We start from the raw sequence: 13,938 nt of genomic DNA on the forward strand, positions 1-13,938 counted from the left end.
TGTGGACCCCGCAGTCCTCCCAGGTGGCTAGCGCCGACCAGTCCCCACCATGCGGGAGGGCCGTACATATACCCAAGGGGATCTCCGGTGCATATGGAACGTGACAATTTGCCCGCCTGTGGCCACGAAGCCAGCACCGGCGAAGGGTGCGCTCCTCAAGAGTCAGCTGCTCCAACCGAAGCCCCTGTTGGAGCACGATGAAGGACAGGACATGGCGCTGCATAATCCGACCCTGTGGGCCGTCTGGACCTCGGAACTCCCGCGCTACAGCTTGCGTTAGCCACTGTAGTTGCGCTGCCAGATAATACCATTCAAAATCCGGCACCGCCAGGCCACCTTCGTCCCGGGACCTAAGCAAGGTATTCAAAGCTACACGTCTCCTGCCAGAGCCCCAGATAAACCCTATCACCATTGACCTCAATGTTCGGAAAAAGGAGGGCGGAATCCACACCGACAGTGTGCGGAAAAATAAAGCAGGCGCGGAAGAACCACCATCTTCAGCAGCGCTATTCGTCCTGCCACAGACAGCGGAATAGTGTGCCAAAACCCCATACTGCCTCTGACGCCCCTCAGGGCCCTGCCCACGTTCCCCTCAAATAGGAGCGAATGGGTATGATAAACGTGGACTCCGAGGTATGGCAGGCAATCTGGTTCCCAGCGCAGTCCATCAAGCACCTCAGGCTTGGCACAGCAGGAGGTCAAGGGGAATAGGCAAGTCTTAGACCAGTTAACACGGAGCCCCGACAAGTTCCCGAACTCTTGGAGCAAGGCCTGTGCACCCGTCACCGACGCCTCCACATCAGCCAAGTACAGCAAGATGTCGTCGGCGTACAAGGAAATATAATGCGAAACACCTCTCAGTGAAACCCCTTCATAGTACCGACCTTGTCGGGCCCATGCCGCTAGGGGTTCAATCGCCAAGGCGAAGAGGAGCGGAGTTAAGGAGCAACCCTGTCGGGTGCCTCTTTCCACCGAGCATGCCACAGAGATCGAGCGGCCCGTGCGGACCCTAGCAGTAGTGGACTCATACAACAACCACGTCCAGCGGACGGAGCCGTCCCCCAGCCCGAACCGAAGAAGCACGCAGAACAAATACGGCCATTCTACACTATCGAACACCTTTTCGATATCTACCGAGAGCACGCCCGCACCCGCGGGGCCCTCCCCCTCAACGTCCATGACCCGTATCAGGCGCCGTATACACGTCGAGGTGTTCCGGGTGGGGATGCAGCCCGACTGGTCCGGGTGTACCAGAGAGCACATATGGACAGACAACCGCGTCGCCAGGATCCTGCTCAGCACCTTATAGTCCACAGTGAGCATCGAGAGCGGGCGATACGCCGTTCTCGCCGTGGGGAGCCCGCCCTTCTTCAACAACGGCACTATAATCGCCTCTCTTGTCGACACCGGTAGTCTGCCCCGTTCCCAAGCCTCCCCATACACCTGGTGAAGTCGGGGTGCCAGGAGATCAACATACGCTGCGTAAAACTCCACTGGAAGGCCGTCACCACCCGGCGTCTTCTTCCTGGCCATGTGTTTAATCGCCGTTCTGATCTCCCCCAGTGTGATAGCCGCACCCAACGCAGTGCCCTGCTCCGGGTCCAGCCGCTGCAGCCGTGCCTCTTCCAGAAAGGCATCCAGTCGAGCCGGCTGCGCCGTCATTCTGCTCCAATAAAGTTCCGCGTAATAATCCCGGAACTGATCATTGATTTCTTGCTGTGAATGGACCAGTTTAAAGCGGGTGAGCGACCCAATAAACCCTTGCGGGCTTGGGCAAGTAATATTTACAACAAATGGGCCAGCAAGGGAATTTATTTCAAAATTGTCAATTTAGGTCACCATGGGAAATAAATGAATCAGTTACCCACATTAAAGTCAATAGGTGACTAGATTTGAATTATTGATACACTAATGTTATTACCACACTAATAACAAAAAGAAGAAAAAGAAATACACAAACCAGGGTTTTTTGTCAAAGAGTTATTATTTTCTTTATAGTGAATTAAGAAAGGGTACTGAAAAAATGCATTTGGGACAAACGAAGAGCAGATTATATGCTCCTACTATCCATCACAAACAAAAGTCAAAACTGCTAAACAATGTTGTTATAGTGATTTCAAACCAACAGAGTAAATGAAAATCAATATAATAGATACAAATCAAGCAGAATTTAGACTTTATAGTCGACGTTTCGGTCTTTTATGTTCGATTTCATAAGACCATCATCAGGACTTCTTTGTTGTGCATTTAGGGTGATGACCCTCGGAAAAGCTGTGAAAGACAATCCATCATTATAACCTGGTTATGTACAGCAAAGAATAAATCAACACAAGTTTACTCAAAACACCTATGGCTACAGAATGTCATACGTGCATTTCATTGCTGATAGTCTATTTACAATTTTTCGTGCTATTTACAATTTTTAATGTGCAGAAAAGAGTTTCAAGGTCGGTGTGGCGACCATACTTAAAGCACGGTTGCGAAAGAATCATGAAAAGCTTACATGCAGAATACACCGCCTAACGGTCAGTGATGCTGATCAGGATCTGTCAATAAGAACAGTGGAATCCAGGCCTTCAATGTTACGTATAGTCACTGGAAAAGAATTTAACTACTTTAATTTTTAATAAAAGTCTATTACATTGTGAAAATCATAGTTGAGGTAAATGAAACATTTTACCTTGAACGAATGCTATTTGAAATTCAATTGCAAGTTGTGAATTCAAATTCAAACGATCTATCAAAGGAAAAAACATGTATTTCATCGCATGTAAACATGATATACATGTTTTTTCCTTTGATAGATCGTGTCAAAATTAAAAGCATCATTTGGATTTGAATTCACAACTTGCAATTGAATTTCAAATAGCATTCGTTCAAGGTAAAATGTTTCATTTACCTCAACTATGATTTTCACAATGTAATAGACTTTTATTAAAAATTAAAGTAGTTAAATTCTTTTCCAGTGACTATACGTAACATTGAAGGCCTGGATTCCACTGTTCTTATTGACAGATCCTGATCAGCATCACTGACCGTTAGGCGGTGTATTCTGCATGTAAGCTTTTCATGATTCTTTCGCAACCGTGCTTTAAGTATGGTCGCCACACCGACCTTGAAACTCTTTTCTGCACATTAAAAATTGTAAATAGCACGAAAAATTGTAAATAGACTATCAGCAATGAAATGCACGTATGACATTCTGTAGCCATAGGTGTTTTGAGTAAACTTGTGTTGATTTATTCTTTGCTGTACATAACCAGGTTATAATGATGGATTGTCTTTCACAGCTTTTCCGAGCGTCATCACCCTAAATGCACGACAAAGAAGTCCTGATGATGGTCTTATGAAATCGAACATAAAAGACCGAAACGTCGACTATAAAGTCTAAATTCTGCTTGATTTGTATCTATTATATTGATTTTCATTTACTCTGTTGGTTTGAAATCACTATAACAACATTGTTTAGCAGTTTTGACTTTTGTTTGTGATGGATAGTAGGAGCATATAATCTGCTCTTCGTTTGTCCCAAATGCATTTTTTCAGTACCCTTTCTTAATTCACTATAAAGAAAATAATAACTCTTTGACAAAAAACCCTGGTTTGTGTATTTCTTTTTCTTCTTTTTGTTATTAGTGTGGTAATAACATTAGTGTATCAATAATTCAAATCTAGTCACCTATTGACTTTAATGTGGGTAACTGATTCATTTATTTCCCATGGTGACCTAAATTGACAATTTTGAAATAAATTCCCTTGCTGGCCCATTTGTTGTAAATAATGTGAATGGACCAGAACCCCGGTCGGGGTGGTCAGCGACAGTATTGGCGTACCCCTAGTTTGGGGGTTGGCTAGCCACGCCAACAGCGAACCGACCCGGTCCCGCTCCACGTGCGCTCGGACCATGTATTCCCGGTAATCATGGCAGCGGAGCCTCTCCACCTGGGTAGCTACCCGCTCTCGAGCCGCCAACACTTCCTCCCTATTGCCCCCCGCCACGTGACCGTTCCTCTCTGCCTGCCGCAGGGCGGCTTCCTCCCGCTCGACATCGTCCAGCAGTGTCCGGCGAACCCCCGTCGAGGATGAGAGGCACGCGCCTCGTATCACCACCTTAAAGGCGTCCCACTCAACCGCACGAGTGGACGCAGTGCCCGAGTTCTCAAGGAAGTAGCGCTCAATGCATCCCTGCACTTCGGTGTGAAAGACCGGGTCTTCCAACGCCAGCGGATTCAACCGCCACGTGGTGACCGGCTGCCGCTGTCTGGACCAGAGGACCGTAAGCAGGCAAGGGTTATGGTCCGATATGGTCCTCGCCAGGTACTCGCAGTTACGCGTAAGTTCCTGGGCCCCAGTCGAACAAAGAAAGGTGTCGAGGCGCACATGTAGATCATGCGGTGCAGAATAAAATGAATAGTCCCTATCGACGGGGTGATACGTCCGCCATGCGTCCACGAGCCCCCACCTCTCTTGCCAGTCCCTCCGAGCCTTGGCCACCCTGCGCACTACCGACGGAGCCAGCGGGGGATGGGAACGGTCTATCTCGACATCCGCCACTGATTTAAAGTCCCCCCCCCATGAACAACGTGCCCACTAACATAGGTGTTAACCTCCTCGATAACACAGAGAAGAACGCAACCTGATCAAAGTTTGGGGCATAAACGCAGCAAAGCGTAACATCTCGGCCATCCAGCCGCCCCAACACTGCCACAAACCTCCCATCCGGATCCACCCTCGTCGTCAGGGGCTGAAAGGGGATACCCGCCCGCACCCAGATCAACACCCCTCTAGCATGCGCAGAATAGGTAGTATAGAAGAGTGTTGGAACCTGGGATGTCAGGTCACCTAGGGTAGCCTGGCCTAGGGGTAAGACATGCAATTCTAGAGGCACAGTGCAAAGGTTGCAAACCACCCAATAGTAAATCCACGCAATAGCACACAAAAACAACACTACACCAAAGTATAGGAAAATAAGTACTGCTTTATAAAAATAATATATATTCTGTTCTCTGGTTCAGAAATGCAGTTTAGTATTTTACAGCTTATTTTGACAATAGATGTTATTACTTTCCAGATTACCACATTAATACATTACTGGCATCAACAGTTCACTTCAGTACATTTTCAATTTCAGTAGGAGTCACAATAGACCTTCTAAGTGCTACAATTTCATGACATTACAATTCAAATAAAGGGGAGAAGCAGGTCAATTGATCCCTGAAGAAATCCCCTATAACTTCCTCCACGTATAACCCTCTGTCTCACACACTTTATGGTAAAAGAGGGTACAGTCATAAATCCATTGGCTTAAGTGGGGAAGATCAATAATCTCAGTTATTTTAGGGACATTCTGGCGAGGTCAAAAGAGATAGGTTTCTTCCAGGCAATCAACCCCAGATGACACCCAGTAGGATGGCTAGGATCACTCCTCTGATACCTCTTTATCAGGCTCTTTAGATTCCTGTCAGCCTGTAATCCCTGATGACGACTGAAAAGGTTTAGGAAATCCCCTACTGTCTCAAGGACTCTTTGTTGGTAAAAGAGGCTCCCTGCTCTCTGATTTCCCACCCCCTCGCTCTCCTTACTTAGTTGAGGGTCCCTTTTCCACGTTGAACAGTACTGCAGGGGGAGGAGAGGACCAAAGGATCGAAGGAGGAGCTCCTGGAGGGCGGCTTGCTTTCCCTGCCGATCCCCTCAGTGCAGCCACGCTACCTTGACACAGCGCTAGGCGAGGGCTCCCTTAGCGGCAAAGAACGAGGGCAGAAGAGCAGCTCTCCGCTTCCCGCCGAGACGCTACACGGGGGTCCGCCGGCCTCCCACTGGGCCTGCGCGTCTCCCTGACGCTTCCACACACGTCTCAGGCCGCTTGTACACCGAGGCGACTCGCCTCTAAGACACTTCCTCTCTCGGCCCCGCCTCCCGCAGGCCTCGCGTCACCGGCTCTGCTTCCTCAGTCACGGAGCGGGGCAGCGCGGGCGCGAGGGACTAGTGTTCCCGCCTGGCGCCGCCCTGTCACCGCTCCTATGCCCGCAGTCTCTCCTCTCACCTGGCTCCACAGAAGGCGCTGTCAGCGCGGAACGCTCACTTCCCCAGGCCACGAAGGCTCGGCAGACACTCAATTCCCCTTCACAGCTTCAAGGGAATACTGGAAACTACACCTTGCCCGGGTCCGTTTTCTCCACAACACCGGTAGGTCAAGCTCTGCCACCAGGGAATTAGGGAAGTCTCACAGCACGAGCGTCCTGACAGGGGTCAGTGGGGCCAAAGCTTGGAGGGGGCTTCCACCACAATCAGACCAGTCTTTTCAGCAGAAGGAGGTGGTTGGGAGGGATTGGTCAGGGGTTGAAGGGGGAACGTCTCCCTGTAGTGGCTGTCTGTCACAAGAACAAACTAACTGCTCCCAGTGCGTCCTCCTCCTCTCACCACTGCCTCACTCCTCCACTCTCTGGTCAAGACAAAATGGCTTCCTGACCCCTGCCCTTTTATAGACAATCCACCCAGGGTCTAGTAGGGTCCAGAACGTTCTGGAAGGCCTAAGGTTATCCTATGGGGCTATCTAAGATGTGGCAGTTGGAAACAGTTAGGGCCCTCCATTTTGTGTATTACAACAGTTTCCTGACAGAACAGGCCTCTGGGCCCGAGGTGAAAAACCATGAGGGGAAAAAGAACACCTATCCCCATGGCCAACACCTAGAAAAAGTCAGTGGACAAAAATTATTAAGGGTATGAGGGGCAAAAAGGGGACAAAATAAATAATAAAGTGGAGGGACTACGCAAAAAAAACAGACAGGTCTAACACGCGTCCCCCCCCAGCTGAAAGTGGGGAGAACTACCCAACCCCTTGGGAGTCCTCATCACTAAGGCGGAAATACCTGGAGAGACCGTCTGCATTGGCGTGGTCCACTCCAGGCCGATGTTCCACCCGGAAGTCCATTCCCTGTAGGGAGATGGACCACCTCAACAGCTTGGGATTTTCCCCCTTCATTTGCATCAGCCAACGAAGGGGTCGGTGGTCAGTCTGAACCAGGAAGTGCGAGCCAAAGAGGTATGGCCGCAGCTTCTTCAGAGCCCACACCACCGCAAAAGCTTCCCGCTCAATTGCACTCCACTTCTGTTCCCGGGGAAGCAGTCTCCTGGATAAGAAGACTACAGGCTGATCCAGGCCCTCTTCATTTAGTTGCGATAACACTGCCCCAATGCCATGTTCTGATGCATCTGTTTGGACAATGAACTCCTTGGAGAAGTCGGGAGCCTTCAGGACCGGTGCTACACACATTGCCTGCTTCAACTTTTCAAAGGCTCGCTGACAAGCCTTTGTCCAAACTACCCGTCGAGGTTGTTTCTTGGAGGTGAGCTCTGTGAGGGGCGCTACAATAGTGCCATACCCCTTCACAAAGCGACGGTAGTAACCTGTGAGGCCCAGGAAAGCTCGGACCTCAGTCTGTGTCTTGGGGGGTTCCCAGGCCATGATTGCCTCAATCTTCGCCTGCAGGGGCTGCATTGACCCCCTACCCACCAAGTGTCCAAGGTACACAACCGACCCCTGCCCAATCTGGCATTTGCTGGCCTTGATTGTCAATCCAGCCTTTTTCAGGGCCTGGAGAACTGCTTGCAAATGTTGCAAATGGTCCTCCCAACTGCTACTGAAGACAGCAATGTCATCCAGGTAGGCAGCAGAGAAACTCTCCATTCCAGATAGGACCTGGTTCACCAGCCGCTGAAATGTGGCAGGGGCGTTCTTGAGCCCAAAGGGCATCACACAAAACTGGAAGTGTCCCTCAGGCGTGGAGAAGGCTGACCTTTCCTTTGCTCCATCTGTCAAGGAGATCTGCCAGTACCCTGAAGTGAGGTCAAAGGTACTTAGGTATTGGGCAGCTCCTAGCCGGTCAATTAACTCATCCGCCCTAGGGATCGGATGAGCATCAGTCTTTGTAACTGAGTTCAGTCCTCGGTAATCCACACAGAACCTCAGTTCTGGTGTGGTGCCTGGTGGGGCGGCTTTTGGCACTAGCACCACCAGACTGGACCAAGGGCTGTTGGAAGGTTCTATCACTCCTAGCTCTAGCATCTTGGCAACCTCTCCATGGATGCTAGCCTTCACTTTGTCTGACAGCCTGTAGGTCTTTGACTTCACTGGGGGGCTGTCTCCTGTGTCCACATCATGGGTGGACAAGGGAGAACAGCGAAGAGTACTGCTCCAATACCTGGCGGCAATCCTCTCGTTGCTCAGGAGTTAGGGATGGGGAGAGAATCACTCCCTCCACCGACCCATCCTTCTCTTGGCATGAAAAGAGATCTGGGAGAGGCTCGCTTTCTGCTTCCTCTGCACCATCGGTCACCAACATCAGGATGACCTCTGGCCTCTCATGGTGGGGTTTGAGGCGATTGGCATGCAGCACCCGTAGGGGCTGTCGCGGGGTCTTAAGATCCACCAAGTAAGTGGCCTTACCCTTCTTTTCCAACACCTCAAATGGGCCTGTCCAACGATCTTGAAGGGCACTTAGCTCTCCAGGTTCCATCACCCATACTTTTTGGCCAGGCTCCAACTCCACCGGGTGAGCATTTTGGTCGTACCATTCCTTCATTACTGCCTGGCTGGCCTCCAAGTTGTCAGAAGCCTGCTTCCACAACTTGGCCATCTGGCTTCTGAAGGCCAGCATGTAGCTCACCACATCCTGAGGAGGTTTTCTGGGAGACTTTTCCCATCCATCCTTCACCAGGCTGAGAGGCCCACGCACAGGGTGCCCATACAACAATTCAAAAGGGCTGAAGCCCACTCCCTTCTGCGGCACCTCTCTGTAAGAGAACAGCAAGCAAGGTAGGAGGACGTCCCATTTCCTCCGTAAGCTCTCCGGCAGACTTCTTATCATGCCCTTCAGGGTCTTATTAAACCTCTCAACTAGTCCATTGGACTGGGGGTGATAAGGGGTGGTGAACCGGTAGGTCACTCCACACTCCTTCCACATCGTCCGCATGTAAGCTGACAGGAAGTTGGTCCCCCTGTCGGACACAACCTCCTTGGGAAATCCTACACGGGTAAAGATTCCCATCAGGGCCCTAGCCACCACAGGTGCAGTAACAGTCCTCAGAGGGATGGCCTCTGGGTACCGTGTGGCATGATCCACCAGAACCAGGATAAACCTGTGACCAGCTGTTGTTGGTGGATCCAATAGCCCGACAATGTCGATGCCCACCCTTTCAAAGGGGGTGCTAACGACTGGAAGTGGTTCCAGGGGAGCTTTCAGCTTCACTCCTGTTTTCCCACTGGCCTGGCAGGATACACATGTCCGACAATAAGTGTTGGACGCCACTTTCCTCTGAGGCCAGTAAAAGTGGAGGACAAGCCTAGCAAAGGTCTTGTCCTGGCCTAAGTGTCCTGCCAAGGGTATTGCATGAGCCAATTCCAGCAGAAAGGCTCGGTATTGCTGCAGGACCACCAAGGCCCTTGATGAGCCAGGTAAGGGTACCTTGGGTTCACTGTAGAGGAGTCCATCCTCCCAGTAAATATGGTAGTGTCCCGTAACATCACCTGCTGCTTGGGCTTCAGCCTGTCGCCTCAGTCCCTCAAGGGTAGGGCACTCCCTCTGCCCCTTACAGAATTCCTCTCTGGTAGGACCTCCCTCCACATGCCACTCAGCAGGGATGGGTAAATCCTCCAGAGAGTCTACTTCCCCCTCCACGGACTCCTGGTCCACCACCGCAGGTGGCCGATCTGTCTCATGGGGTGTGGAAGCCGGAGCAGGCTCTCCCTGTCTCCGGGTCTGTCCCTTTTTAGCAGCGGGTTGGGCCATTGTTCCAGGCTCCAACCCAGGCGAACTCCCTCTCCGGGCAGTCGCAGACCGTGTGCTTACACAGGCCCAGTCAGGTGTACCCAGCATTGCAGAATGCGTCCGGTATTCCACCTCTCTCCAAGTGTTGTGCTCCATGTCATTCCCCAACAGACAATCAACTGGCACGGCAGGGCTTACGGCAACTCGAAGTGAACCTGCAACCCCTTCCCACTCAAAGGGAACCTCAGCCACTGGATAGTGGCCCATTCTGCCATCAGCCATTGCGGCGGGGTGGAGTACATTAGGAACAACCTGCTCTGGAGACACCAGTTGACTTCTCACCATAGTCATACTGGCTCCGGTATCTCTCAGAGCCTCCCCTCTCTGGCCATTGATGGTGACCCATTGCCCATACTTTGTAGTATTTGGGGGCACCTAGATCTTTGGAACCATCTCCCGCTCTCCCAGGGACACTAAGGTGACACCCGCCCACTCACCCCCCTTATCTAAGGGCAACTCCTCCCCGAGCGCTACACTAGCTACTCCCGGTGACTTTCCTCCGGTGGGAGGGGGTGGTCTCTTTGGGCATCTGACATCTCCCTTATAATGTCCAACACCACCACATTCAAAACAGTGGAGAACCCTTGGCTGCTGGCTTTGGGCAGGATTAGGGTTTCTGGGCGGGTTTGCCCTAGGGGTGAAACCTGCTCCCTTACCTTGGAAATTATTTTGGGGACCTTTGGAGAACTCCTTCTTTTTATCTCCCCCCTCCTTCTTCTGGGGGGCGCCCTGTCCGGCTTTTTGAGAATCCCCTCCAGTCCCCTTTGAGGACACCCGGGTACTTGCCCAAGTGTCCGCCTCCTCTGGAAGCTTCCGGGGATTGGTCAGCTTGCTGTCCACCAGGTGTTGGCGCAACTCGGGAAAACATTTCTCGAGGAGGTGTTCTTTCAAAAATAGATTGTACAGCCCCTCATAATCCTTCACCTCGCTGCCCTTGACCCAACCCTCCAAAGCTTTCTTGGCGTAGTCTAAAAAGTCTACCCAATTCTGGGTACTCAGTTTGTGACTTCCCCTGAATTTCTGTCTGTATCTTTCAGGGGTAAGTCCAAACTTCTTCACCAGTGCCACCTTCATTGTAGGGTAGTGGGTTTGCTCATCCGGCTCCAGAGCCAACAAGGTGTCTCTGCCAGCAGGTGCCATGTATTTATACAGCCCACCCCCCCAGTGAGTTTCTAAGATCCCGTGAGCCCTTAGAGAAACTTCGTAGGCAGCCAGCCATTTGGCAATGTCATCACCTGGGGTGTAACTAGCGATGACATCTTTGGGTTAATAGGGTCTGGGTTCCCTGGTGTTCACTTTGTGTTCGCTGCCACCATTATCTAGATTGGGAGACCTTTGTATTAAGGCTTGTAGGTCCATCTCTTTGATGGTTCGCTCATGGGCTAACCTCCTTTCCTCCCTTTCCATATCCATCCTAGCTAATTCCAACTTCATTCTCCTCTCCTCCCTCCTATCTTCTAGCTCGGCGTCAGTTAAACCCCTCTCTGAGACGCTGCTGCTCGCCCTCGAAGGTGTCCTGGGACCTGTCAGCAGATTCCCCCTTCCAGGTTGGTTCAACATTGCAATCTCAAGGACAGTGTCCCCGTCACTCTCTTCAGTATCTGGTTCTTCCCTTAAATGAGCTTCCACCCATGCCCTTATGCTTGTCAGCAACTCGCCTTTCTTGGCACCTTTGTTAAAGAATACCCCTTGTTGCTGACACCATTCTTTGAGTTGGTTCACAGTATGGGATTCTAGCTCTTTAAAATTCAATTCCATCTTTCACTATGGAATAAAATTAACACACAGGAGAAAACCAAGAAGTGACCTGAGGTTAACCTCCACCCACCACCAGAAATAAATTTGAAAAAAACAAAATTCAAATTAGGAGGGCCGCAAGGAGAAAACTCCTGGTGTAGGTCAGTGTATTGCGTTGAATTACTAATGAGTAGCTGCAACCAAGTCAGAATCCCACCGCTAGGCACCAAATGTTGGAACCTGGGATGTCAGGTCACCTAGGGTAGCCTGGCCTAGGGGTAAGACATGCAATTCTAGAGGCACAGTGCAAAGGTTGCAAACCACCCAATAGTAAATCCACGCAATAGCACACAAAAACAACACTACACCAAAGTATAGGAAAATAAGTACTGCTTTATAAAAATAATATATATTCTGTTCTCTGGTTCAGAAATGCAGTTTAGTATTTTACAGCTTATTTTGAGAATAGATGTTATTACTTTCCAGATTACCACATTAATACATTACTGGCATCAACAGTTCACTTCAGTACATTTTCAATTTCAGTAGGAGTCACAATAGACCTTCTATGTGCTACAATTTCATGACATTACAATTCAAATAAAGGGGAGAAGCAGGTCAATTGATCACTGAAGAAATCCCCTATAACTTCCTCCACGTATAACCCTCTGTCTCACACACTTTATGGTAAAAGAGGGTACAGTCATAAATCCATTGGCTTAAGTGGGGAAGATCAATAATCTCAGTTATTTTAGGGACATTCTGGCGAGGTCAAAAGAGATAGGTTTCTTCCAGGCAATCAACCCCAGATGACATCCAGTAGGATGGCTAGGATCACTCCTCTGATACCTCTTTATCAGGCTCTTTAGATTCCTGTCAGCCTGTAATCCCTGATGACGACTGAAAAGGTTTAGGAAATCCCCTACTGTCTCAAGGACTCTTTGTTGGTAAAAGAGGCTCCCTGCTCTCTGATTTCCCACCCCCCCGCTCTCCTTACTTAGTTGAGGGTACCTTTTCCACGTTGAACAGTGCTGCTGGGGGAGGAGAGGACCAAAGGATCGAAGGAGGAGCTCCTGGAGGGCGGCTTGCTTTCCCTGCCGATCCCCTCAGTGCAGCCACGCTACCTTGACACAGCGCTAGGCGAGGGCTCCCTTAGCGGCAAAGAACGAGGGCAGAAGAGCAGCTCTCCGCTTCCCGCCGAGACGCTACACGGGGGTCCGCCGGCCTCCCACTGGGCCTGCGCGTCTCCCTAACGCTTCCACACACGTCTCAGGCCGCTTGTACACCGAGGCGACTCGCCTCTAAGACACTTCCTCTCTCGGCCCCGCCTCCCGCAGGCCTCGCGTCACCGGCTCTGCTTCCTCAGTCACGGAGCGGGGCAGCGCGGGCGCGAGGGACTAGTGTTCCCGCCTGGCGCCGCCCTGTCACCGCTCCTATGCCCGCAGTCTCTCCTCTCACCTGGCTCCACAGAAGGCGCTGTCAGCGCGGAACGCTCACTTCCCCAGGCCACGAAGGCTCGGCAGACACTCGTTTCCCCCTCACAGCTTCAAGGGAATACTGGAAACTACACCTTGCCCGGGTCCGTTTTCTCCACAACACCGGTAGGTGAAGCTCTGCCACCAGGGAATTAGGGAAGTCTCACAGCACGAACGTCCTGACAGGGGTCAGTGGGGCCAAAGCTTAGAGGGGGCTTCCACCACAATCAGACCAGTCTTTTCAGCAGAAGGAGGTGGTTGGGAGGGATTGGTCAGGGGTTGAAGGGGGAACGTCTCCCTGTAGTGGCTGTCTGTCACAAGAACAAACTAACTGCTCCCAGTGCGTCCTCCTCCTCTCACCACTGCCTCACTCCTCCACTCTCTGGTCAACACAAAATGGCTTCCTGACCCCTGCCCTTTTATAGACAATCCACCCAGGGTCTAGTAGGGTCCAGAACGTTCTGGAAGGCCTAAGGTTATCCTATGGGGCTATCTAAGATGTGGCAGTTGGAAACAGTTAGGGCCCTCCATTTTGTGAATTACAACAGTTTCCTGACAGAACAGGCCTCTGGGCCCGAGGTGAAAAACCATGAGGGGAAAAAGAACACCTATCCCCATGGCCAACACCTAGAAAAAGTCAGTGGACAAAAATTATTAAGGGTATGAGGGGCAAAAAGGGGACAAAATAAATAATAAAGTGGAGGGACTATGCAAAAAAACCAGACAGGTCTAACAAAGAGCTGCCCCCGCCATCACCGCTGCAGCGCTTGTCCCTCTGCCAACGTGAAATGCGTCTCCTGCAAAAAAGCCACCTGGACCCCCCTGCGTACTAGGTATGCATGCACTTTGTATCTCTTTCTCATGGAGTTGAGCCCCCGCACATTCCAGGTAATGCACTT

At 50.8% G+C, this 13,938-nt stretch overlaps 1 protein-coding gene and 2 long non-coding RNA genes across 13 annotated transcripts in view; 2 read left to right on the forward strand and 1 right to left on the reverse strand.

The window, feature by feature from the left end:
• The window catches only part of LOC144807723 (uncharacterized), a 1,505,442-nt gene that overhangs the window by 246,027 nt on the left and 1,245,477 nt on the right, over window positions 1-13,938 (forward strand). The window lies entirely within an intron of this gene.
• LOC144808025 (uncharacterized) lies at window positions 1,975-2,728 on the reverse strand. Its single transcript, XR_013606576.1, has 3 exons — window positions 2,681-2,728; window positions 2,504-2,595; window positions 1,975-2,271 (listed from the first exon to the last, which is right to left on the reverse strand). It is a non-coding gene; the product is annotated as an uncharacterized LOC144808025 (long non-coding RNA).
• On the forward strand, window positions 2,805-3,585 carry LOC144808026 (uncharacterized). Its single transcript, XR_013606577.1, has 3 exons — window positions 2,805-2,881; window positions 2,967-3,058; window positions 3,291-3,585. It is a non-coding gene; the product is annotated as an uncharacterized LOC144808026 (long non-coding RNA).

This window comes from Lissotriton helveticus, chromosome 1_2, assembly GCF_964261635.1.
Source record: "Lissotriton helveticus chromosome 1_2, aLisHel1.1, whole genome shotgun sequence".
Lineage (NCBI taxonomy): Eukaryota > Metazoa > Chordata > Amphibia > Caudata > Salamandridae > Lissotriton > Lissotriton helveticus.